Genomic DNA, 15720 nt, shown 5'->3' with positions numbered 1-15720 from the left:
ATGCTCCACCTTGTCCATTAGCCTGCACCAGTCTACATCTACACAAAGCTTGACACCATGCTCCACCTTTTGTCCATTAGCCTGCACCAGTCTACATCTACACAAAGCTTGGCTACCATGCTCCACCTTGTCCATTAGCCTGCACCAGTCTACATCTACACACAAAGCTTGGCTACCATGCTCCACCTTGTCCATTAGCCTGCACCAGTCTACATCTACAGCTGGGCTACCATGCTCCGCATACTTGTCCATTATCCTGCACCAGTCTACATCTACACAAAGCTTGGCTACCATGCTCCACCTTGTCCATTAGCCTGCACCAGTCTACATCTACACACGAAGCTTGGCTACACCATGCTCCACCTTGTCCATTAGCCTGCACCAGTCTACATCTACACAAAGCTTGGCTACCATGCTCCACCTTGTCCATTAGCCTGCGCCAGTCTACATCTACACAAAGCTGGGCTACCATGCTCCACCTTGTCCATTAGCCTGTACCAGTTCTACATCTACACAAGCTTGGCTACCATGCTCCACCTTGTCCATTAGCCTGCACCCAGTCTACATCTACACAAAGCTGGGCTACCATGCTCCACCTTGTCCATTAGCCTGTACCAGTCTACATCTACACAAAGCTGGGCTACCATGCTCCACCTTGTCCATATTAGCTCTGCACCAGTCTACACATCTACGCAAAGCTTGGCTACCATGCTCCACCTTGTCCATTAGCCTGCACCCAGTCTACATCTACACAAAAGCTTGGCTACCATGCTCCACCTTGTCCATTAGCCTGCACCGATCTACATCTACACAAAGCTTGGCTACCATGCTCCACCTTGTCCATTAGCCTGCACCAGTCTACATCTACACAAAGCTGGGCTACCATGCTCCACCTTGTCCATGTTTCACAGAGTAATGAAGGTCTTCAGCTGTGTTTTGAATGAGTCCAGATTGTGGTTTGATCTCAGATGCTGTGGGAGTTCATTCCACAAGTTTGGTCTGGCAATTTGGAATCAGCGGCTGGTCCATTACAATACACACTATCAGGGAAGTCTAGCTTGATCCACCCTGGGCTGTCACCTGTGCACATGAGTGTAAGATTTGTGGACATATAGTAAATAAAACTGCATTTCCAAGACACACCAAACTATTAACTGTAAAAGTGAATTTTTAATATTACCTAATAATAAGTAATATGTTTGGCCCTTCATATTCAGAGCAAAGTTGGTATGAAGTGTGGGAGGCTGGTTGCATTTGAGAGCAGTGACCATCATGGTGTTAGCATCCCATTACAGTGAGCAGCGATGTGCGTTGGTCATCCGGTTACCACCAGATCCCACCAAGGATGACCAAGCCTATATTGAGGACCATCAAGACCCTGCACAATATGGATGTTAAATACCTGAGGAGTGACGGTAACACTCAACAGCACACCTTAGAAGATTTGAAAAAGAAGTGGTAGGTCGAAACAAATAGATTATTCTTCCTTTTGAATTTAACTTTATTTCTCCCTCACATGACTGAAATAAAGTGTGCTTATGTCAATTGTTCTTTTCCATCAACTGGTGATTTTACCAGTAATCTGTTTCACTCTAAACTTTGGCATTTTTTATACATCCTCTTAAACTGAACAGTCCTATGAAACCAAATTTGCACTCTGTGAAACTGTAAAGACAGAATTCTGATCGAGGTTCTAAACATGGCTGCCATTGAAGCTTCTTTTGACAGTGGCATCGTTCTATTACTCAGACATAGAAAATATGCATCAATTCAATTTTTCATTTTACAGTATGTAGTATTCAGAATGCCTGTTATATGTCTTTGGTATCCAGTCACCCGGGTTACACACTCTACCTTTCAAAATTCTTCCCTGTTTTCTAGTGTTCTTGCATTTTCAACATATCCTGGAACAATGCAGCACATGGCCCCAGCTAAAAGTGTGTCTAGAATTTACTCACAGAATCTTGACCTGTACAGAGTTAGCGTTAGCTTGAAAACCTGTGTGTTTCATGCAAATAAATCTGCATTTCATGCACAATAATTTCTACCACATGTTCTGTGCTTAGAAGCATTTTGTGTTCTGGGTAGCTACATTTTTTAATTACTTTCTTAATTCTCATGATACTGAAGTGTAACATCGTCCGTTTTGACATGGTGATGTTACATAACTAAGAGAGTTCCCCAGGTTTATAAATAAGCGACCTCACCAGATGGCGTGAACCATGTATGACCAAATATGTCATGATTTCATACCCTATATAGTTACTCGTGGTTCGGAGATTTTCGAGTCAGTTGTTGTGTGCCACACCGCCTCAAGTTCTTTATGAAACTGTGAAACTCGTTGAATGGATGAAGGTTAAGTTGATCCTTTTTCAAAATAATGACGATGACTTGTGGACATGTGAACCAATGGAACACAACAGGTAACTGAAAACCTTATTTTCCCCAAGGAATCAACAAAATAAAAAAAGTTTCTCTCAGCTAATTTTACTTGAGAAAAATTATAAAATACCCTGGTAGAGGGGCCTCACTGGTATGTTTTGTCTTTGCTATAAGGCACAGACCACTAATACATGGACCACTCAGGATGAAGTCCAAGCGGAACCTCATTTAGACAATCTCTAATTTGGATCTCTATATGATCTCCAGAGACCTGCAGCATGCATATAAACATGTTCTGATTCATCCAAACTATCAGGGATACCCATGCTTTGTCCATCAGAAGGAGTCTTACTGTTCAGGGTTCTACCGTTTAGACTATCAGTAGCCGTCGGGCTATTCAAGATCATCCCACAGCTCCAGCTCTAGCATATTTACTTCTAAAATGTATAAGAAGGTACAGGGGATGCCTGTTTAGAAGACTCTCTTTCTAAGAAATTTTAGGTTCCTTGTTCATCAGGAAAAATCAGAGCTTTGAACAACTCCTCCATACTTGTCACCGCGGACAATTCCACGATAGTAGCATCATCAGACTGGAGGTAACCCATTATCAAGTGCTCATGGAGCCCGATACATCCAGGAATATCAACATCCTTGATCCGTTCTACAACGTCCGGACAAGATCCTATCTACGGATCCTATCATGCGGATACCTTCAGACAGATACCGATCAAATGGGAACAAGCTCATATTGCAAGCTCATATCACCCCCAGCTCAGATCCTTCAGTTTCTGCAGTGGACATCATGACGAATTTCTTGGGAAGGCGTGATTGCATATTCCTTTTCAATCTGCCTCTTTGGCCAATGCTTCTCAGACAACCAGAGTCAGACAAACCTGAAACAGCTCCACTTACATGTATGGAAACTATCCAGCAGCAGCTCCTATCAGCAGGATTTTCACAAGGAGCTTCCTCAGCAGTTACTCAGTCAATCAGAACTTCAACATCTGCCTTTCTATGACTTTAAAGGTAACTGATTCCAGCAGTGGAGTCAGATCTGGAACAATAATGTCCCCATTACAGTGCCGATTATTGCAAACTTTCTTCTCAGTCTAAAGTAAACTTAGGAAACCAGTATTGTCGTTACACTGCTATACTGGAGTCTAACAAAGGCCTTGTATGAAGATTAAGCGTCCAGCTCATCTTTCTGGGAGACCTATGACCGTCCAATCAAGCGGGGAGCGGACTGACGAATTTATCAATCAGATTGCGACTACTTGTTGGAATTTCAGGCGGGACTTATGAAACGTTTTTGAATTTTTCTCTTCCCTGGTTAGCTGACGCTGATCTATCAACAAGCGAAAAATCCGCGCCAAAACACACATATATTTGACCTGCAGTATATCACGGCTTTAGGGTTTCTACTGACATGGTTACTATTTATTATATGTTAGCAAGATGACATCCTTGAATATTGACAAAAGCGCTATTTTCAGCGACTGTTTACTCATTGCGTGTATCACTTTCGGGCGATGATGCGGAAGAAAAATAGCATTGAATCGTTCGAGGTTTTTAGGTAAAGGTTCAAAGCGGTATGTCGCGAATGTTAACTTTTGGATTTGATAAGCTGTGTTCTGATTGGTCAGTCAAAGGTTAGCTGGCTTAGCGACCTTCTACAAAGTTTTGTTAGACTCAGTATAGCAGTGTAGCGATTAATACTGAGCCTAAGTTCTGAGACTGACCTTCTTCTATATCTTAGGATACTTGTCCCTCTTTTTGCATGGCATCACAGAAGGATACCACACTGCTTTGGTATCTGTCCACACTAGGCTAGGGGTTTCATACTGGGAAGGAACCATTTCTTACCAGTATGTTATCATCTTATAAACTAGAGGATATCCTAGACAATGCATAACTACAAATTTATCAGTAGTTAGAGGGACATATTCATAAGTATTGAGGGAACAATCTCAGCAATGATAATAATTCTTAAAAAATACCTCTAACACTTGAGTAGGGGCCCACCCATCCTTCCCCAGAAATCCCAATTACCTTCCTTAAGGTAAGGTACTGGTACTCTAGGAAAATTAGGATGTTTTCCCTGCCTCCTGCGGATATAACTTGGAGGACCACTAGGAAAAAACACAGCACAAAACCATGGACTTTGACAATTTTATTCATGCTGAACCTTTGGATTGAGAAACAAGTTTCAGGAAAAAGGCAATCAAGTGTTAAAGGTAGTATTCTGAGAATTATTATCATTTTTTATAATTTTCAAAATTTTTACCTCAATTTGAACATTATGTATTGACAACATGAAAATAGCGGTAGTGCTTATTTCTGGAGCAGATTTCCAAAATGTCTTATGGTTAACTGGTGCCTGTCATGGTTTGGGTTTTGAAAATGTATTTTGTCAAAGTCCTTGGAAAAGGTGGGAACATATTGTTCAAGTTTTGAGCAATATTGAATTGGAAATCATTTTGTCACAGATGCCTCAAGTTTTGAAATGTCATGGACATGTCTCCCATAATACTGTCTACGAAAGTTTTACTGAGGTTTTGAATGTTCCAGCCTTCATCAGATGACTTCTAAGCAAGAGAATGTTGTTGGACACAGTGGAATTATTGATCATTAGAATGTATCCCATGTGGTCATACAGCCTTGAGGGACAGATTTGTCTTGCTCTGAATCATTATGCATAGATGGGACTATGATACAGGCTCATATGTCTCCATTATTTCTACTTCAGGTAGGTAAAACAGGGGAGAGAATTGGCTAATGATCTCAACTGAATGATATCAGATCATCAATATACCTGAAGCTATTGCCCTGTATTGGTTTTGACCAATCTGAGCAGAAACTCAGAGTTCTATGCTTTAGGAAACAGATAAGCAAGGTGGGGTTGGCAAAGAGTTGGTGGCCTTTAGGATGTCTACGTATGTGCCTAAATGTACTACCACCAGGTTTAACATAGACTTTGTTAAAGAAGAAGAATATAATTATTGTTTTTAATAAACTTGAGATATATTTCGCGTTCACTTCTGATATTGTTCTGAACATTTGAAATGTGTAACTATGGTTTATCATGTTTAGTAGCAAATACCCCAGGGAGGAAGGAAAGTACCATTTACAAGTTTGTCATGTAGTGTGGTATTAAAGGGAAAACTCTAATATTTTCACAAAAAACTGAACTTAGGTGTATTCTGGGGATTGACAAAATCAAGGAAATCCCTTTGATAGAATCCCATGGTAGTGTCTCAAATACTCACGTAAAAGTTTAAAGGAAGTCCTTCCTTGATTGTATTGGTGTAGTACATTTGCTGGACACAGCAATACATTTTCTAAGAACAGATTGTCTGGAGTATATTGCTAGTGAGGCATGGACATGTGTTTAGCTTTTAGAGTCATGTGAGAATGTTTACAGTACTGACTGCTTTGCCCCATTGCCACCTCGGTTGACATCCCAGCGTTGTATATGGCATTGCTTGATGTGTTACAAATACAGTGCATCGTTATCTGATGCCTTGTCAGAGGGGTACAAGTACAAACTGTCCACTTGGGCGGCCAAACTGATAGCATTGATGGTTGTTAGGGACAGAACAGGCTATCCCTCAAACTTTACATTCCATGGCTGGCTCTGCTCATCTTTCCATTTTGGCATGTACTTTATATATAGCTTTGTAAGCTAGCTTCAGCTGTAGTTCTTCATTCACTAAGAACTCTCACTTATTTGATGAGCTTATTTGAACAATGCTGTATGCACTTGCAGGGATATCTATAACTAAAGGGCCCAGTTGCTGACATGAAGGGAGGGGCAGTGATGGCCGGCCAGGAGCTGCCAAGGGATGAAGAGTGCCAGACCTTGACCAACCTGGTCCTGGTAAGACACAGACCAGACTCAGGAACATTGTCACTGCTTTGGGGAAGTGGTTAAAGAACCATGCCGTTACACAGTAACCTTGTTTGGGAGGAAAAGAAATTATCTGATTTAAAGGGAACTACACATTTACACTTTGATATTTCTGTGTAGTTTGAATGATTTTTATTTATATAATTATGCTCCTTCTGATATCTGTGAAAAGCCCCCAATGCTGTAGGCGGCTCAGTCAAAATCACAAAGTCTTTGTAGTAACAAGGTACCTCTGCTGGGATGGAAACTGATGTAGCGATGTTCACTGTTGGCAGTACTATGATCAGTCATCAAAGCTGTTAATGTCATCACAGGTTTCTGTCATTGTAGTCATGTCTGTCCTTTTACATTTGTATCTCTTGCCTGAAATGGCTGGATGGATTCAACTGAAATTGTGTGTGAGTGTTTGGGACTTGCCCACCAGGTATCTTTGATTAATGAAATTTTTAATATATTAACTATATACTGGGGAACAAGGTTTAAAAAACTTCACATGAAGCGCCATATGTACTTCTATTAAAATCAAATATAGCTCCACAAAACAGAGGATGATATGAATGTCTTAGTTGGACCAGGGTTTGATGTAACTGTGCACATCATTCGCCATACTCAGTGCTGCCTCTTCTTATGGTGGTGATTAGTCAGCCATTTCAGTACACAATGTAAGTGAAATTTGGTATGTCATTCAAAACACATTATATGTTTTCCGCGTTTAGCAGAGTTTCATGTTTTTGGACTTTGCTTCTAGAAGATTCTCTCAAAGTGTATGCTTGACTCTATGAAATCCAGAACTAAAGGTTTGCAAAGCTTGAGGGAATTTAACTTTGGAACTTTGTTTCTCCTTTGCATGCAAAAATCTTATGTTGTTAAGTGACATGTTAATTATTTTAGTGAATTAAGATTTAGTATGCAGAATATTTTTTGAATATTGTTGACAGGTACCAGGGTATGTTTTTTGTTAAGTGGCTACCTTTGCTGACTTTTTTTAAACTGATGGCTACCATATCCAGGTGACCTGGCTGGCAATCCCTATTATCAACTACAGAGGTGACTGTTATTGTGTAATGTATAGACGGGAAATAACTTTGAGGAAGTGAGTGGGTATAATGTGTGATGATGTTAGGGGCTGTTGTGATTTCAAGACTCACCGGTACAGAGGGAGTGGCTATGGAAAATTCTTTCCCTCCACACTCCGAGGAGAATTTTAAAGGAGCTTTACAATGATTAGCCAAGGATGGGAGGTACATATATATTTATGTATATATGTGTTGGCTTTAATAACTATATCATTTGCCATCAGCACATAGCAATGCTTTTGAAAATTGGATTACGGGTTTCCAGCTTAAATTGTCATTAAGATGAAGGGGCTAGATAAGTGACTCTAGGAAATACTCCCATGTCTGCAGAGTATCTGAGTGTCAATCTCTCTTGTTTATGTAGTATCTTTTTACATAGATTTTTAATGAGGAGAGTTATTTTCATTGAATTCTAGAAGCATCAGAGGTTTATTGATACACTTGCCCTAGTTTAGAAGTAAAATCAAAACACATTATGTGTGGAGGTTTATTTAGAAATGATATATTTTTTAAGCTTAGCCTGTCTCATGCTAAGAAGTCTGGCTCCCACCTCTTCTACTTTTCAACAGTAGTGTGGAAACACCCTGGAACAAAGTTTTTTCAGCCTCTCAAGAGCAGCTCACCTGAACACACACCCTGCTCCAGTTGCTGATATATGTCATCACCAGAGTTCTTGGATGCTCCCTTGAGACTCCTATTGTAGCTTGAGACCCTTAGAGGCGTCTCTTCTGACCATCAAGAAGCGTGAAAGAAATCAATCATTCACCCCCACAGGATCCTTGATCGAGTATGTCTTCTGTAATCAAACCCTCACACATTGGATTCGAGGATCCCAACAGAGTGGAACAGTCAATTAATGTTCAACAATAAATGGATTGTTCTTACAGACTAGAAGTTGTGAGAGGATCAGTGTCCCTTCAGATAGGCCACTCTTAGAGAGATCCATCCTAGCCATTATCCCCGCCAGTGCGTCCATACATCCTGAAGTTTAATCCCTTGCCCGTTTAATAATACGTCCAAGATTACAGCAGAACTACTCTACCGATTATTGATCTACTCAATTTTTCCAGTTTTGTTAATTCATCTTCGGACTGACTATGCCTTAGCTTTTGGGATCCCCATACCACCCCATACCCAGGATTGTCTTTTGTCATTTTGGGCGTTTCAATGCCTTAATATAGGCCCGTGTCAAGTGCCAAACCTCCACCTTCAACGGTCCCTCTCTTGGATCGCATTGATACAACTTCATGTGATGATCCTGGCCTCATATCAACTATTCTTCCCAGCCAATGATTTGAACTTCCTCCAACACTTCCTGGGCAGGACCCTACTCACTTTCCGGACCATTAATCCACTCAAAGATGCAACTCTGCTGTTTGCCTTGCCCCTGGTGATGATTGGAGACTTTTATGTTGCTTCCCAAAGATTTCTATTTTCCTGTCGCGATTGTCACGTGAGATCACGCGGTCTTGGTTCCATCAGTTGGATTATGGGCCATTATACATTTAATTACCCAGCATTTGTTGGAGGTGGTGAAATTTGTTGGCTGGCCTGCAACATCCTTACAGATGAAGTTTGATCATGAGTTGTGCTCCTGACAGAGGTTTACAGCCCCTGGTGCTTGACCCTCCTCCAGCGATCATATCATGTTGTTGCTTCTTTGTATGATCATCAAAGAGGGACAATCACGATCCAGCGTTGATCTAGAAAACATATCATCGTAGCCACTGATCTACCAACAGCGTTCCTCATGAGAAGTTTATTTTAGTGTGTCTTCCTGGGAATCCACTACCAGTGGAAGGTTCCTGTTTAGTATTTCCACACGACCATCCTGGTAAAGCGCACATTTGGGACTACAATGGCACACAGGGAAGATGTTTGTCCTTCTCTCAACAGATGCATGAAGAAGATCCAATGTCTTGGCACTGTTGGCATTAAGAGATCCCTTAGTCCAGTGGTAGAAGTTTCTTGGCCTTCTCATGTCAGCCCTAGGCCACCTCAGATTCAGGGACATCTACAGCTATACCTCTTTTCAGAGTTTTTCTGCATCCATTCCTGCAACGTTGTTGATCACTTGATTGCCGATCTTTTCAGATGACTACTTACCTCCTTTGGGTGAGTGGTTAACCTGAGTGGAGTTTCTACGTCGAAACTTTGCTTAACATTCCAGCAATATCATGAGTGGGAACACTAGAAATGGAGCTACACACATTGTATGTGGGGAATCCGAACCCACGTGTCTTCAGTAGCCGAGCAGGCGTTTTAAAGCATTAGGCTACCCCACCGTCCCTTAACCGTAACACAAAGACTTGCATCACCCTCAAGACAATACTCTTTGTAACTTTTTTCACACTGTTTAGCGAATAAATCAAATTCCGACCCACTTTTGTGAGCGGGAAATGCGAGGCTTGAGAGGAAAGAAATATGGTGAGGTTTTCCTTGAAGTCTCCATTGGCATTTTATAGCAAAGAATCAGATGCCAGGACAACCGGATGGACTTTCACTATTCCACCATTGTCCACCAGTCACCAGGGGCCTTATGATAACTCTACCCAGTTAGGCTTTGAAGATCTACATTGCTGCTTCACCAAGACTGTGACAGGCTGCAGGTTCCCAGAACATGAGAATGACTACAACTGACAGTCACACTTGAAGTCAGCCTGGGCAGGAGTCACATGCTCTGCTGGAGCTTCTCAGAGATGACATATATCAGCAACTGGAGCAGGGGATGTGTTCAGGTGTGCTGTTAAGAGAGGCTGAAGACTTAGTTCCAGGTGAATTTCCACTCCATAAAGTAGTAAGAGAAAGTGCATAAAGTGAGATGGGATAGGTTATTTTAAATATGCAATTTATAGGTATAATTTGTAAGAAGTACTCACAAGTTTGCCCATTTGTTTTCAGTGAAGCGTACCAGTTACTTTCATTTTTGAGTATTGAGACAGGACTTTTTATTGCATCATATTTGTGTTCTAACACTCCTCATGATCATTATGTCTTCTCACAACTAACTGCCATGTCCAGACAATCTCAAACAATACAGACAACCTCATGAGTTTACCATTAGTAGTTTTGTTCAGTCAAGGACTATTTTACTACTGGTCCAGGTTTTGTTTATTGCTTTTTTGAAAATTGATTTGTACTAGCTGTCTATATCAGGGTGTGTATATTTAATAGTGGGTATCAATATATGCTGATTAGCTGTGAGAGTGTTTTGCAGACTCTGGATCATTTCACTACAGTAAAATAGTTTCAATAATGCTTATTGTTCTCATATGTTGAGCAATATGAAAAAGGAAATAGATGTGAAAAAGTTTGTATACAACAAAATCTCAAAGCATGGTCAGCTAAGCTGAAATTTGTGTGGGCTTTAGGCTACACCACTTTTGTTTTGGAGAGCCATTTCTATTTTGCTGCAACCCAATTTTTCCTTTTGTTCCATGCACCTGGTAGGCTGGCCATACAGCTGTAGACTTGAATGATATGTATCTGTACCATGTTGGCACCAGTATTGGCACTGTATTAAGGAATACACCCTGATATGTGGTCTCAACACACTGTCAGCTTTCCTTCACATCCTGTCTATATTGTCCTCTGCTTATCATCTCTGCTGAAAGCTTCTGAGGCCGGGGTTTGCTTTGGTCGGTGATGAAGTGCGAGGCATCTTCCCACTAAGCCATCAGTTATCTCCCCTCACACAGAGCATGAGATGTTCAGGGCCTCACAGTTTACCCGTGCAGCCAAAGGTTTGGACATGTTGTCATGCATGATCTGGTGGGTTATATTTGTGGAGTTACAGTATCTAAGGGACAATGATTGACATGAAGGAAATTTTGTAAAAATACACAACCGATACTTACGATTAGTTTCCAGTATCCTGGATCAGTGAAAGTAGTCTTAGCATTAGGTGTCCCATGGTTCAAGAGGGCCTTGTCCTTAAACTATGGGGAGGGATGTACAGTGTGTTCAGATAAACAGAAGTAATTATTTCAAAGCCAGGTACCAAGTGTAAAAAACATGTCTTTAGTTCAGGTTCTGCAGCAGTTTAAGAACTCTTGTTTTGGAAATATTTAGAGTCAATATGTTCATAGAGGGTTACTATACTCCTGTGGGGCACTGGAATTCTTTTTTATCTTGAATCTGTTCTTGAAGGCATTCAGCTAGAATTATCACATTTACATGCACCTGGCAGTCATTAGATTGAGTTGTTGGTATAAATGTATAACAAGAATTTGTACACAAAGGTGTTGGCAACATTTGTTATTTTCAGTAAGCAGCTGTTAGAAACTGTGTTTTACCAGTCTGATGGTAACTCTGTAGGAGATTATTTCAGCAAATTTTAAAGGAGTGCCAGCCATAAGGAAATGAGACAAGTGTGTCTTCAAGAATGTATTTGTCTTGGGCGAAGCTTACTGTTGTTAACTTCAATCCCAGCATAGATGTGTTTGTTCTACACAGTACACTGTTGTCTGAAGGTACACAGATAAGCTAGTATGTTTGATGTCGAGTAGAACAGTCCTACTTTCTGTGTGCTCTGGAATATGGAGCAGTTCGTAGGGTATTTCATTCCATTGGAGTACTTTATTTACTCTCAAAGGGTGGGGCATATCTTCAGTGTAGATCCATGAGTATGTTAGTGCATTGGTCCCATCTGTGGTGTGTTGGTGTCATCTATAGCATTGTAAAGCCCATTTATAGTCTGTAGGTGTGTTGGTGTCATCTATAGCATTGTAAGCCCATTTATAGTCTGTAGTGTGTTGAGGTGTCATCTATAACATTGTAAAGCCATTTATAGTCTGTAGTGTGTTGGTGTCATCTATATAGCATTGTGGGGGCCCATTTATAGTCTGTATGAATGTGTTGGTGTCATCTATAGCATTTGTAAGCCATTTTATAGTCCTGTAGTGTGTTGGTCTCTTCTATAGCATTGTAAAGCCCATTTATGTTAAGTCTCTGTAGTGTGTTTAGTTAGTCATCTTCTATAGCATTGTAAAGCCCATTTATAGTCTGTAGTGTGTTGGTGTCATCTATAGCATTGTAAGCCCATTTATAGTCTGTAGTGTGTTGGTGTCATCTATAGCATTGTAAGCCCATTTATAGTCTGTAGTGTGTTGGTGTCATCTATATAGCATTGTAAAGCCCATTTATAGTCTGTAGTGTGTTAGTGTCATCTATAGCATTGTAAGCCCATTTATAGTCTGTAGTGTGTTAGTGTCATCTATAGCATTTGTAAGCCCATTTATAGTCTGTAGTGTGTTGGTGTCATCTATAGCATTGTAGAAGCCCATTTATAGTCTGTAGTGTGTTGGTCTCTTCTATAGCATTGTAAACCCATTTATAGTCTGTAGTGTGTTGGTGTCATCTATAGAGTTGTAAGCCCATTTATGAGTCTGTAGTGTGTTGAGTGTCATCTATAGGCATTGTAAGCCCATTTATAGTCTGTAGTGTGTTGGTGTCCTATCTAATAGCATGCTTGTCACATCTATAGTCTGTATTGTAAGCCCATGGCATGTTGTTTATAGTCTGTAGTGTGTTGGTGTCATCTATGGCATTGTAAGCCCATTTATAGTCTGTAGTGTGTTGGTGTCATCCTATGGCATTGTAAGCCCATTTTATAGTCTGTAGTGTGTTGGTGTCATCTATAGCATTGTAAAGCCCATTTATAGTCTGTGAAAGTGTGTTCGTCTCTTCTATAGCATTGTAAAGCCCATTTATAGTCTGTAGTGTGTTGGTGTCATCTATAGCATTATAGGGCCCATTTATAGTCTGTAGTGTGTTGGTGTCATCTATAGCATTGTAGGGCCCATTTATAGTCTGTGGTGTGTTGAGGGGTGTCATCTATAGCATTGTTAGGGCCCATTTATAGTCTGTGGTGTGTTGGTGTCATCTATAGCATTGTTAGGGGCCCATTTATAGTCTATAGTGTGTTGGTCTCTTCTATAGCATTGTAAGCCCATTTATAGTCTGTAGTGTGTTGGTGTCATCTATAGCATTGTAAGCCCATTTATAGTCTGTAGTGTGTTGGTGTCATCTATAGCATTATTAGCCCATTTATAGTCTGTAGTGTGTTGGTCTCTTCTATAGCATTGTAAGCCCATTTATAGTCTATGTAATGTGTTGGTGTCATCTATAGCATTGTAAAGCCCCATTTATAGTCTGTAGTGTGTTGGTGTCATCTATAGCATTGTAAAGCCCATTTATAGTCTGTAGTGTGTTCGTCTCTTCTATAGCATTGTAAAGCCCATTTATAGTCTGTAGTGTGTTGGTGTCATCTGTTAGCATTGTTAGCCCATTTATAGTCTGTAGTGTGTTGGTGTCATCTATAGCATTGTAAAGCCCATTTATAGTCTGTAGTGTGTTGGGTGTCATCTATAGCATTATGTAAGCCCATTTATAGTCTGTGAGTGTGTTGGTCTCTTCTATAACATTGTAAAGCCCATTTATAGTCTGTAGTGTGTTGGTCTCTTCTATAGCATTGTAGGGCCCATTTATAGTCTATGGTGTGTTGGTGTCATCCTATAGCATTGTAAAGCCCGTTTATAGTCTGTAGTGTGTTGGTGTCATCTATAACATTGTAAGCCCATTTATAGTCTGTAGTGTGTTGGTGTCATGTCATCTATATAGCATTTGTAATAAGCCCATTTATAGTCTGTAGTGTGTTGGTGTCTTCTATAGCATTGTAAAGCCCATTTTATAGTCTGTAGTGTGTTGGTCTCTTCTATAGCATTGTAAGCCCATTTATAGTCTGTAGTGTGTTAGATCTCTTCTATAGCATTGTAAAGCCCATTTATAGTCTGTAGTGTGTTGGTGTCATCCTATAGCATTGTAAACCCATTTATAGTCTGTAGTGTGTTGAGATTGTCATCTATAGCATTGTAAAGCCCATTTATAGTCTGTAGTGTGTTGGTGTCATCTATAGCATTGTAAAAGCCCATTTATAGTCTGTAGTGTGTTGGTGTCATCTATAGCATTGTAAAGCCCATTTATAGTCTGTAGTGTGTTAGATCTCTTCTATAGCATTGTAAGCCCATTTATAGTCTGTAGTGTGTTGGTGTCATCTGTAGCATTGTAGTGCCCATTTATAGTCTAGTAGTGTGTTGGTCTTTTCTATAGCATTTGTAGAAGCCCATTTTATAGTCTGTAGTGTGTTGGTGTCATCTGTAGCATTGTAGGGCCCATTTATAGTCTGTAGTGTGTTGGTCTCTTCTATAGCATTGTAAGCCCATTTATAGTCTGTGGTGTGTTAGATCTCTTCTATATAGCATTGTAAAGCCCATTTTATAGTCTGTAGTGTGTTGGTGTCATCTATAGCATTGTAGGGCCCATTTATTGTATAGGGGGTCCTCTCTGTAGTGTGCTGTTTGAATATAAATGGTTTGTAGACCAGTTATGATATATTTATTGAAGTACTTGCCCAGTGTCGTCACTGTGTTGCTGCAGCTGGTCATGAGATGTCTGATGTACAGTGTTTTACATACTTGGTGTACACTAAACACAATATTAACCTTATAACAGTAATATATTCATTAAATTTCCATCAATTCACAGTTGTCCTCTGTAAGTTGTTTGTAAAGATTTAGCGTTGTTCTTCATTGATTTTGATCTTGGGAAATGTTTAACAGGGATTTTCTGTTTGTAACCATTGCGTGACATATGCCTCTTATACCATGATCACAAGATATCTTTTAATCTGAACATGTTCACTGTTGTCATGTGATGCTGCTCCCTTCCTCAGTTGGCCAACTTGGAGAGAGAGGTGAGCTAAGCTGCCGATGGAGCTTTTGTGGACCTGTGGTGGCGCATGTCGATCTGTTCACAGAGAAATACTTCAATGTGACAAAGCCTCTGTGCTTTGACTTCACACACCTTGTTTGTCGGTCAGCCATCGATGGTGGAGTTGTACACCACAACATTCACATCGAGACAGAGATTCTAATACAGATCCTGCAGATTACGACATCTGGGACATATGGCTGTATAGTGTAATGATCTAAAGGTGTGGGGAAAGGGTAGCTGTGTCACATGTTTGTGTCTACTTGGAAAAACAATGCCAAAGATAATCCAGTTCTCCTCCATGTTTCATATGTATCTCCAAGTTTCCATGAAGTCACACTATGAAGGGGTCATCTGCTCTATACATTTAATGTTTACATGGTTTGGACAAGTATGTTTGAGTACTTATGTCAAGATATCTACAAAAACTTGATTTAAATAACCATTCAGTATTGTGGTTCACTTGTTGAGGAAGGAGAGTGAATCATTTCTTATGTCATTAATACCGAGGGACAGGACAACAAGAGGGATGCATGTGCCATCTTACATATATGGGCAGACTGGTGCATCATGGTTTCATAAATT

Source organism: Haliotis rubra, unplaced genomic scaffold (genome assembly GCF_003918875.1).
Source record: "Haliotis rubra isolate DU_JTF1 unplaced genomic scaffold, ASM391887v1 Scf1598, whole genome shotgun sequence".
Classification (NCBI taxonomy): domain Eukaryota; kingdom Metazoa; phylum Mollusca; class Gastropoda; order Lepetellida; family Haliotidae; genus Haliotis; species Haliotis rubra.
This window is presented reverse-complemented; position numbering follows the sequence as displayed.